Below are 10,512 nucleotides of genomic sequence, written 5' to 3' on the forward strand. Positions count from 1 at the left end.
AACCAGCCCCCCGCTGAGGCAGCAGAACCTCCCAGGAAGCCCCTAGGCGCCCGCTTCCTGTCACTGATGCCCAGGGGTAACCAGTGTCCTGGCTTCTAGCAACAGGACTCAGCTTTGTCCGTTCTTGAACTTTCTATCGATAGACTCACACAATGCACACGCCCGTTTGTCCGAGCCCCTGGGAGCCTCGCCGTCTGGCTGAAGAGAGCAGTGCCTCCCTCTTTCCTTGCCGGCTGGCACCCCGCTGTGTGAATGGCCTACACTTTGTTTATCCATTCTCCTTGGATGGCCACTTGGACAATTTCCAAGGCAGGGTTGTTATCATTATTGCTAAGAATATTCTGTCTAGTCTCTGATGAACATATGGGCTGCTTTCTGGTGAGTGTATGCCTAGGTGCGGAGTTGCCAGGTCACTGGATGAGTTTGCTGACTTTCGGTAAACACTGACTAACAGTTTCCCAAAGCAGGCATACCATTTCCACTCCCACCGGTGGCATCGGGGCATTCTGGCTGCTCTATATCCTAACACTTGGCATTCTCCATCGTTTCCTTTTTAGCCATACTGGTGTCTGGTGGCATCAAATTGTGATTTTAATTTGCAGTAAGCCAATGGCTAATACAGTTGAGCCCCTTTCTACATGATTATTATTTAGTTGGATATCGTCCTTTGTAAAATGCCCACGTTGGCTGCCCATTTTCTATTGGGTTATCTTTTCTTTTGATTTGTAGGAGTTCTATCTTTACCCTGGACGTGTGTCATTGGTCACATTATTTGGAATATATATATATACACAACACCTCTCCCTCTGCAGGTTGCCCTTTTCCTCTCTTAAGGTGTCTTTTGATGAACAGAAGGTCTTAATTTTAAGGTGATCCAGTTAATCAAACATTTCCTTTCTGGAGAGTGCTATTTGTGTCCTATTTAAGAAACTTTGACTACTCCAAGGTCATAAAGATATTCTGTTTTCTCCTAAAGTTTTAATAGTTCACCTTTCACATGGAGATCTACAGTCCGCCTGGAATCAATTTTTGCATGCAGTGTGAGGCTGAGGTCAGGGTACAGTTTTCCCCCATTTGGATATCCAGCTTGACTCAGCACCCTTTACTGAAAAGACCATCCTTTCTCCACTGCCCTACCATATCAGCATCGTTATAAACCAGCTCACTGTCTACATGTGGCTCTGTCTGTGGACCCTATTCCTTTCCGTTAGTCAGATTTCAGTTTTTCTTTTTTGCCAGGGCCATGTTTCATCATCACTATTGTCTGATACCGGCCCTGGACAGCTGACCATGCAGGCTCCAGCCAGTTCTCCTGCCTTGCTTGGCTGTCTTTGTGTGGCACCTGTCTCTCCATCCATGTGCCAGTTTCCACAGAAAACTTCTAATAGGTACGGCGGCTCTCTAGATGAATATGGGGAGAATAAACATCTTTACTATGTTGAGTCTTTGGAACTGTGGTCTTGACGTGTCCCTCGTTTACTGAGGTCTTCTTTCATCTCTCCTACCGTGTCCTGTAGTTTTCAGTGCAGTGATCATGCACCCCTTGTCTGAGATTTATTCCTTGTTAGCTGGTGTTTGTTACGGGTTCACCAAGCCTGGGAACACTGCCTACCAGGGAACTCTGGCCAGCCCGGCTCATTTTATCCGCCCATGGGATGCCAGGGCAGGCACCTCACCTCTCTGAGCCCTAGTGTCCTCTTGTAGACAGGAGGGATGTGTCTCATGGTGCTGGTGTTAGCTTTTGAGGAGATGGGGTCAGGCATCCAGCTGTGTACCTGATTCGGGAAAGTGCCTGCTAAACAGCAGACGGTATAAAATGTCACCTTGTGATGAGAGGCCCCATGGGGACATCCCTTACTTGGCCTGAGAGCTTCTGAAACCAGCAGGTCACGAGTTTCCGTGGGACACAGATGAGGTCACGGTGCGCCACCATTAGGTGTCGTCCTTATTTAACAAGATACACCTGGAGGCCCAAAAGCCCCGGGCCCCAGGATGGGCTAGAGGCAGAGGAAAGATGCAGGTCAGAATCCACAGCCTCTCGTCCCTGGGAAAGGGGCTCGCGAGCTGCTCCGGCCCCTGTGGAGGTGCAGGGAGAAACCTGACGCCCACTGTTCCACTCCTGGGGGGAATGCAGAGGACCCCGCGGTGGTCACAGCTGCCCCGACACGCCTCTGCCCTCTGTTCTCATCACAGTCGGGCTCACCTGCCGAGGACGGCACCCATCTTCACGCAGTGAGGACCAGGGCAGGCCACAAACCCTGCCTCCCCCTGGCGCTGTGCTTGGCACGGAAGGGGAGCGCACGGTACCTCTAGGGTTCTGAGCGACTCGCAGGCTGCACAGCCCGCATGTGGCAGCAGCGTTCGTAGACCTGGTGGCTTTCCGGTGCTTAGGAGAGGGTGAGCCTCTGGCAGAATCCACTGAGCCCCGGCCGTGGGTACGTCTCGTGTCAGGGGTGAGGGGGCACTGCTGCTGGCTGAGTCCTCGGCAGGGCCCTGAGGGCGCCTAGTAAGCCAGTCCCCCGATCCACAGGACTGGGTCTTGCCGGCGTCACCCATGAGGTAGCGGGAGAGCCAGGGCTTGTTCCCAGACACGCTATCTTTAGGGGAGCCCCAGTCTGTGACGGGGAAGCTGCGCTGGCACCCTGAGGGCGGGTAAGCAGGGCGTGGGGAGGTAGCAAGCCAGCAGAGGCAACGAGGCCTGGCCTCTGGTTTGGGTCTGTGCCCCCAGAGCGTTTCTATGGCGCTTCGGGCAGGAGAGAACAGTCCGTGCAGAGACAGTCTGTGCGCTGGCTGGGTGACTCTGTGACCATCTTCTCCAGTGAGAATTCTTCGCGTTCAGTCTCTTCGCACACAGTGGACCTGGCACCGCCGTGTGAGGAGGGCGAGGGGCGTGCAGGCCTGCAGACTACTCCAGGGCAGCGCTGACCTGGCCCCCCAGGGTACGGTGGGTGGCAGACGCAGCTCTGTGGCTTCTCATGCTGCCCCAGAGCGCCCCCTCTAGCGTTCATTCTTTAAGATTTACAAGCCCTCTTGGGACAGTGCAGGTGTCCTAGGCAGGGGCCACACCTTAGACGCACGTCCCCAGCAATGACTGGCTAGCGGTCCGAGGTCTGGCTAGAAGTCTGTCAGGTTTGGTTGGCCCGTGGGAACGCCGGGTGCCATCTTAGAGTCCTCGTGGAGGGAAGAGGAAGAGAAAGAAAAGATGGAGGCAGAGGGAGCTAGGAGGCCAGGTCTAGCCTCAGAGTCTGGCATCCGTGGTGTCCACGTCATCCCCACACCTCCAGCCATGACCCTACTGTTGCTTTGATCTTCTCAATAAGTAACCTCTTGACCTGGCAGTGGCCCCAGAGGCTCACGTTGAAGACGGCACCGGGAGTGCCTGGAGAAGAGTAGGTGTACCCCAGGGGTTCACACACGAGTTCGCCCATTTCAGTTGGCACAAGAGCAGCTTAGGAGGGGATACATAAAGCTCTGAGAAAGGACTTTTTTTTAGGGGCAATTCAAGGAATTTTCATAGGTAATTTTGACTCTACCTGATTTGTCTTCCAAGACCTTGGAACTGAGCCATCACAGAAGATCAGACTACACTGCACCCAAAGTAGAATCCTTGCTGTGCCCTATGGTGCCTTGCTGGGGAGACTGAGGCAGAGAGCAGGGTGACTTCATAAAGCAATAGAAGATATTTGGGAAATGGGGGGAGGGGTAGGTAAGGCTGTTCAGAGCACAGAGCTACACACACACACACACACACACACACACACACACACACACACTATATATATATATATATTCAGCATCCTTCCCCACAGCCTCACTTGTGGTTATGGGCCTTAGACTGCTGCCCTCAGAGAGCCAGGCCCCCGAAAAGGAGGTGGGCAGCACCAGGCAACCAGCCGCTGGTCCTCTGCTTACCTCCTCAGTTGGCTGATCTCTGTATCTGGGGTATAAAGTTCAGGGTAAGGTCACATTGGGACATTTAGCTGAAAGTCCTTGAGCACATTCTGGGCGAGTCCTCCTGGCCCCGCTCGGTCTGCACTGGGGCCCAGTGTCTTCCACTCCCTGGCCGGGACTGGGCAGCTGTCCTCAGGCCCAAGGGGACCTTTCTTTTCCTACTTAATCTCCTCTCTTGGGCCTTTTGTAGGTGGGCTTGTTTTTCAATGTTTTCTTTAGGTTCATATCCAGATTTGTTAAATTAAATTGAACCTCTTCCAGTTTGAAACACTTGAGTGCTTTTTTTCTGCTCTTCTTTTTGAACTGCCGCGTGAACCCCCCAGCTGGGTGTGTGGGCTCCAGGTGGGCGCTCGTGGGGGCCTGGCTGCAAGGCCAGGGTCATAAGATGGGGCGGCCTCGGGTGGAGCAACACTCAGGAGAACTGGCTCCCAGCCTGACTGAGCTCGGGCCGGTGTGTGCGCAGCGGCAGCGGGTGGGACCATCCCCAGGGGCTCCAAGGGCCTCACTTGAGATGCTCTCCCAGTGACCCCCCCAGTCTGCGGCTGTGCCTGAAAGCTCTGTGCTCACGGGACCCCCCCGGCCCCCCACCTGCCTGTCTCATGTGCTGGGAAATGGACTCTTCAGACCACATGGCCTGGGTTCAGCGGGGAAAAGTATCCCTTTAGAGGCCAGGAGATGGAAAGACTGGGAAACGGGAGCCCTGAGACCAAAGACGAGAGGACCTCGCTCAGCTGCCGGCAGAGCCAGGGCTAGGCCCTCAGCTCTGAACCCTGAACCCTGTGCTTCTCTGCTGTCCCAGAGGGGCCCGTCTGCTCTAGTGGGGCCCGTGCGCCAACCCCCGCCAGTCCCCTTCATCACCTGGGCCAAGTGACCCCGGTCCCAGGGGGTGGCTGGGGCACTTTCCCGAGCACCATGCCCCAATCCCCCGACCGCTAGGGGGGCAGCACCTGGCCTTCAGCTTGGCCGTGCCCCGCTCCTTAGCTCACTGCCCCTCCCACACGCAGGGGACGGGAAACAGCGTCCCCCAGTTAATTCTGCGGCAGTCCACGCCTGGAAGGAGAGGCTGCTGGAGCGGAGGCACCACCGAAACACTGAGACGTGGGGTCAGACAGGACAGGGAAGCTGGTCTCGGGCTACCTCAGAGTACTTATCCAGGGGACCCGAGTGGGCAAGACCAAGACAAGGGTGCCACCTTTCCCAACCCAGGCAGGAGGATCAGAGAGTGGCCCTGAGCAAGGCCAGAAGGCCAACTTGAGACTCAAGGCCCAGGCTGCAAAGCTGCAGCCTTCTCCCCGGGCAGAAATGCAGGCCACGAGGAGCCTGGGGCTTAAGAACACAGTTCCATGAGCAAACAAAGGGCACCGTCTGAGGAGAGTGGCGCTTGGCCTTTGTTTAGCAGGGGACACCGTGCGGGGGCGCCAGGCCCTGGCAGACCCGCTCCACCTTGGTGCCAGGCCTCCCTCTGCGCTGAACCCCTAAAATGCCATAAAGTCTCCTGCTCATCACGTCCTCACTGGCTCTGGTGACCTGCAGAAATCTCTCTCTCTCCGCCTGCTGCCACCTGGCCACACAGGTGCAAGGTCCCAATGACTCAGGCCAAAGAGAAGCTGAGCGTGACCAGCCAGCCCACCATGCGAGGCTGCTCACGGACTTGTCTCATTTACTGGGGTTGGTGCTGGGCTCTGCCTGTAAATGTTTAACTCCTGAGGATGCTGACCTCAGAGCTTGGGAGGCTCAGACTGGGTGGGGGAGAGGGCTTCCTTCTTGCTGGTGTGTACGCAGGGACCCTGTGGCGGGAAAGGGCGGCGTCAGCCTTTGCAGCAGGCCCACCAGCTCCACAGCAAGCAGAGCAAAGGCTAGCTAGGAAGAGGGCCTTCCCGCAGGGAGGCCAGCCCCGCGGTGTGCTGAAGGGAGAAGGAGCGCTGTCCCCCCCCCGCGTCGGTGAGCGCGGGCCCCGAGCGAGATGCCCAGCCCCGAGGGCCCCTCCGTGGTTTCCCACCGCTTCAGACCCGGGCTGCGGGCGCCTCATTTGGAATTGCTGGTTGCCCCACAAGGGCCCGGCCTAGGTCTCCCCGCTGGCGGGGAGGAAGCTGAGGAGGCTGGTTTGCTGGGGCCACCCAGTGTGGGCTCAGGAAGGGAAGGAATGTGACCGAGGCCGGGTGTGGCTGACGAGAGTGCAGCCAGTTGTGGGTTTTTCTTGGGGCCGAGATAGACGTGAGCAGAGATGGAGGCCCCTCTCTCTCGGTCCCCACCACACACACTAGGACCTTTCTTCAGCGTGTGGCTGTGGAGCTGGAGGCCAAGGACACCCTCTGGAAATCTGAATTCCATTCGCTCTTGGCAAAGAGCAGCTTCCTGCTTGGGGAAGGTGTGCGCGTGTGTGTGCGCGCGTGTGCACACATGGCCATGGGGGCTGGCGGAGGGAGAGGCACGTGGGTGGAGCAATGTTTGATGAGACGTGTAAGGTGACCCCAGTATTTCCCGGCACTGGATGGCACTTGCAAAGCGCGTCCAGAGGAGTTAAGACAAATACCTGGAGTGAATGAATCAGAAACGTGCGGGCTGCACTGCCTTTGAAACCGGCTCTGGCTTAAAACAGTCACGGCAAAACATGCCTTTGAATTTGAAAGCCAGAACTTTTTGCAAAATAATTCAAAAAGTTTGTTGAACCTTAAACCTTTCCTGATGATTCCTTCCTTCTGAAGTTAACTCGTTAAAGTTGCTCCAATCCCAGCCTGGTGCCAGACCAGCTTCCTGGAAACCCTCGCCAACTGCTGGCCTTTGGAAAGGCTTGTCGCCCTAATAGCTGTTTAAAAAAAAAAAAAAAGCTCACTGGGCACCTTGGCTGCAGGGTCTGAAAAGTCCTTTGTGCTAGCTCCAGCTGCAGTTTTTCCAGGCCTCGCTTCTGGGGCTGACTGGAGCTGTCTCTCTTCGTTTCCTCTTACAGTGGCGGGCGCTGGGCCGGCTTCTTCCCGCCCGGCTTCTCTGCCAACGGTGTATCCAGGCCTCCCCACGCCCAGGTGGATGTCCAGGGCAGAGCCCTTGGAGAGGGTGGGTGTGCGCATGTCCCAAGAGGGTCACCAGCCTCAACTTCCTCTCTGTTCCTTCTCCCCATGCGGAGAGACCAGGACCCCCTCCTAGGTCAGCACTGTGTCACTTCCCCAGAATACCCAGGACCCAACTAGTTCCCAAGCAGTGCCATTTCAGAAGGGAAGACAATTTGCCCCTCCCCAAAGCAGAGTCTCGGCAATATAAAGCATGAATGTAAAATGGGGTCTAAGTTATAGTTTAAAAGAGTTTAAAATGTGAATATGCATCGGAAAATATTTAAATTAACACAGACATTAGGCAAATCAACAGAATATGTATTAAATGTTGTCACTGTTGCATTAATCAAAATCAGAGATTACCTGAAAGTGGAAAAAACTTACATAAAAACTTAATTTAGTGAGACACAGCAGTCAGAACATGCCGTACATGGTTCACTTCTTTAAAAATCACTCCTCTCCAAATTCTGTAATGACAAAACATATGTAACATTTCATTTCCTAGGAGAGCCTTGTTGATCTGCAGATGGGTGGAGGGCACCCCTTCCCATCGAGGGGGGGCGGGGGGCGGGGGGCTCCCTGGGAGCCCGCCCAGGGCCTGCTCTCACTCCAGCTCGGCCTCTCCCTGTCAAAAACCTCTTTGTGCCGGAGCAGCCCCTGCTCCTTGGAGTGACATGAACCAGAGCCCACACCGCTGTGCCGCGGGAGCTGCCCCTCACCGGCCACCCCAGCCCTGCAGCGGAGGGCTGCTCATTCACAGCCTGGCAGAACATCTGCATGAGCTGCGGTACACCGTTCTTTCCCTATTAAAATGTTGTGCTTAAAAAATAATAAAGTGGTTTTATACGCACGTGGTAAAACACGTTCAGTGTACAAAGGGAATATGGCGAAAAATCAGGCTGTCCCCACCCCAGCCCTGAATTCCTAAGTTTCCTTCCCCAAAGGTTACCACTTTTAACAGTTTCCTATTGTATCTTTTCAGAGTGTGTTATAGGGGCAAACATGTATCTATAATATACCTCTTTTTTACACAAGTGGTAACATATATATTTATCTGCAGTTTGCCTTTCTGACTTAATATATAGGTACGCCAGACTTCTTTTTGAGCTGCCCAGACAAGACTGGTTCATCACAGGGCAGTACACGTCAGGGGCGTTTTTATTTTGCAGTGATATTTGTGTACACACACATGAACAGGTGACAGCTCAGGGCACTGTAGCTGAAGTGCTGCTTTCTCGTGGTTAGCTTCCAGGATCCTTGAGAGAACGTGGCCTCTGCTCTCAGTCTACTGGGCTGGGCTTTCCCCAGATGGGGCTGTACTCGGCAGCTCTAGTCTTTCTGGCATGGGTCCTGTTCCTGGTGAACACGAGGACCCAGCTGCCTGAAAAAGGCACGTAGGTGGTGGGGTGGGAGGCCTGTACGAAGGCTAAAGAACATCATGCTGGCTGTTCATCAGAGAGCCTTCCATCAAAGGATGCAGAGATGGGCTGCTCATGAAAGCCTGATTAAGGCCATGAGCATTTTCAAGGGCAACACTGACTTGACCGCAGCTGGCAGGAGGTGGCCAACAGTTACCTGCTTGATGGTCTGGGCAGGAAGCAACCCCAGGGCATCTGAAGAGAACGGAGCCCTGGCCAGTGTACTGTGCGGGGACCTGTCTCCGCAGGCATCATGCTGTAAGGAAACCTTTCAGCTTTCCGTAAGCAAGCCCTCTCATTTCTTGGTAAGCACGCGTCGGCCCCAGTGTGCACTGTTCAAAGGGAAGATGCCTGTGTGTTCTGGAGATGGATCTATATTAAGACATCTAGTGCTTCTCCTTTTTATTAACAGCTGCAGAGCATTTCACTGTGCCATAATGTATGGAACAAGTCCCCTATTGACGGATGTATAGGGCAGCTAAAGACAGCCATTAACCATTCAAATATTCACTAATGAACTGCCCGATTATGAAATTAGTCCCTCTGAAACATCCCTCCCCACTGAACACTATTGTTTCTCCCCGCCCATCTTATCCCTGCTCTATCTCTGTTGACTGCGTCTCCTTCCAGGCTGTCTCTTATCAAATAAGGACAATGTAAAGTAAATCACTTATGAAGAAGAACTGTAAATCTTGTCAAGATAAGAGATTTCATGAAGTTAAGGGAAGTGAAATTGAAGAATCTCTAACAGAGATTAGGAGATTAGGCAGAGTTAAACCAGTTATCAACTGAAGAGAAAATCAAGGCTGATACCTAGATAAGCATTTCAAAAAAGAAATAATAAAAGCAGATGAAATAATAAAAGATTAAGGGTAGGCCCTTAGTGAAGCCATGAAGCCCTACCTTCTACAGAAATGATCCTCTGTGTGAAAGTGCTGCCAAAGTCCATTATGAAGTGAAAGATGCCCTACTGTGGTATCACAGCATGTTTTATAAACATGACACCAGAACCTCTCTCAATTCACTTTTTTTCTAAAATGAGTAGGTATCTACAATTATAACAACTTATATTTATATAGGATAATCTTGTTTTCAAAACTATTATTACTACTTCTCAAGGTAACTTCCCAATCAAGTCTATTTTTCATGACATTTTGGTCTCCATTTTAAGTGCATTCACTTCAAGAGGCCCATTTTTCCCCCATTTCCAGCAAGGTTAAGATATTTGTACATGCTTTGATAGATACTACCAAATAGTAAAGGCTGGTACCCATTTATGCTACTATGAAAATTGCACAAACATGCCCGTTTCCCCACACCTTCACTAACAAGTGAGTAGTCACAGTTTTTGTCTTTATTAATTTGATTGAGGAAGAAATGGTATACTGGAGTGTTTACATGTCTTTTATTGTAAATGAGGCTTTCATCTCTTCAAATAAGTAAACACATTTGTTTTTTCTTTTTTGTGAACCATTTCTCCATACCCTTAATTTTTTTAATACCTCTTCTTACTGATTTATAGGAACTCTGTCGTAGATGTTGAAAATATTTTATCCCAATTTTTCTTCAGTCTTTGAGCTTCTATAGTTTTCTGCTGGCAGGATTTTTAAATTTGAGTGTTTTGGGGTTTTTGTTTTTGTTTTTTGTTTTGCATTTCTTATATTTTATTAAAAGTTGAGCTTGTTTCTGTGTTTCAGAAGCCAGTTGTATTTCCTTTACATAAACTGTTCAAATTTTTGGTCCATTTTTTCCTGTTGGACTTCAGAATTTTTAATTTTGACACAGTCGACTCTGGCAGTCTTTTGTGATTTGAGGTCCTTGTCTTAAAATTTGGAAAAGTTTTGGAAAAAAACCTCATTCTGAGATTGTTTTAATAAATTCTCCCATGTTTTCTTCTGTCATCTTTGTTTTTCTTTATTCACGTTAAAAAAATATTTTTAATTGAAGTATGGTTAATTTACATGTTGTATTAGTTTCAAGTGTAAAGCAAAGTGATTCAGTTATACACACACACACACACACACACACATATCTACATGTATATATATATATATATATATATATATATATATATATATATATATATATATATATAT

At 51.2% G+C, this 10,512-nt stretch overlaps 2 protein-coding genes across 9 annotated transcripts in view; one reads left to right on the forward strand and one right to left on the reverse strand.

Moving 5' to 3' along the window:
• KCNQ1 (potassium voltage-gated channel subfamily Q member 1) overlaps positions 1–10,512 on the forward strand; it is a 349,026-nt gene that overhangs the window by 169,425 nt on the left and 169,089 nt on the right. The window lies entirely within an intron of this gene.
• The window catches only part of LOC309606045 (uncharacterized protein), a 129,005-nt gene that overhangs the window by 91,831 nt on the left and 26,662 nt on the right, over positions 1–10,512 (reverse strand). The window contains exon 2 of one of the 4 annotated variants that reach the window (XR_014231629.1): positions 1,298–7,465. The exons of the other annotated variants lie outside the window; for them this stretch is intronic. The gene's annotated coding sequence lies outside the window, so the exon portion shown is untranslated. Of the gene's footprint in view, positions 1–1,297; positions 7,466–10,512 lie in introns of those variants that run through there. 4 annotated transcript variants of the gene reach the window in all.

Source organism: Balaenoptera borealis (assembly GCF_965194805.1).
Source record: "Balaenoptera borealis genome assembly, chromosome: 11".
Taxonomy (NCBI): Eukaryota; Metazoa; Chordata; class Mammalia; order Artiodactyla; family Balaenopteridae; genus Balaenoptera; species Balaenoptera borealis.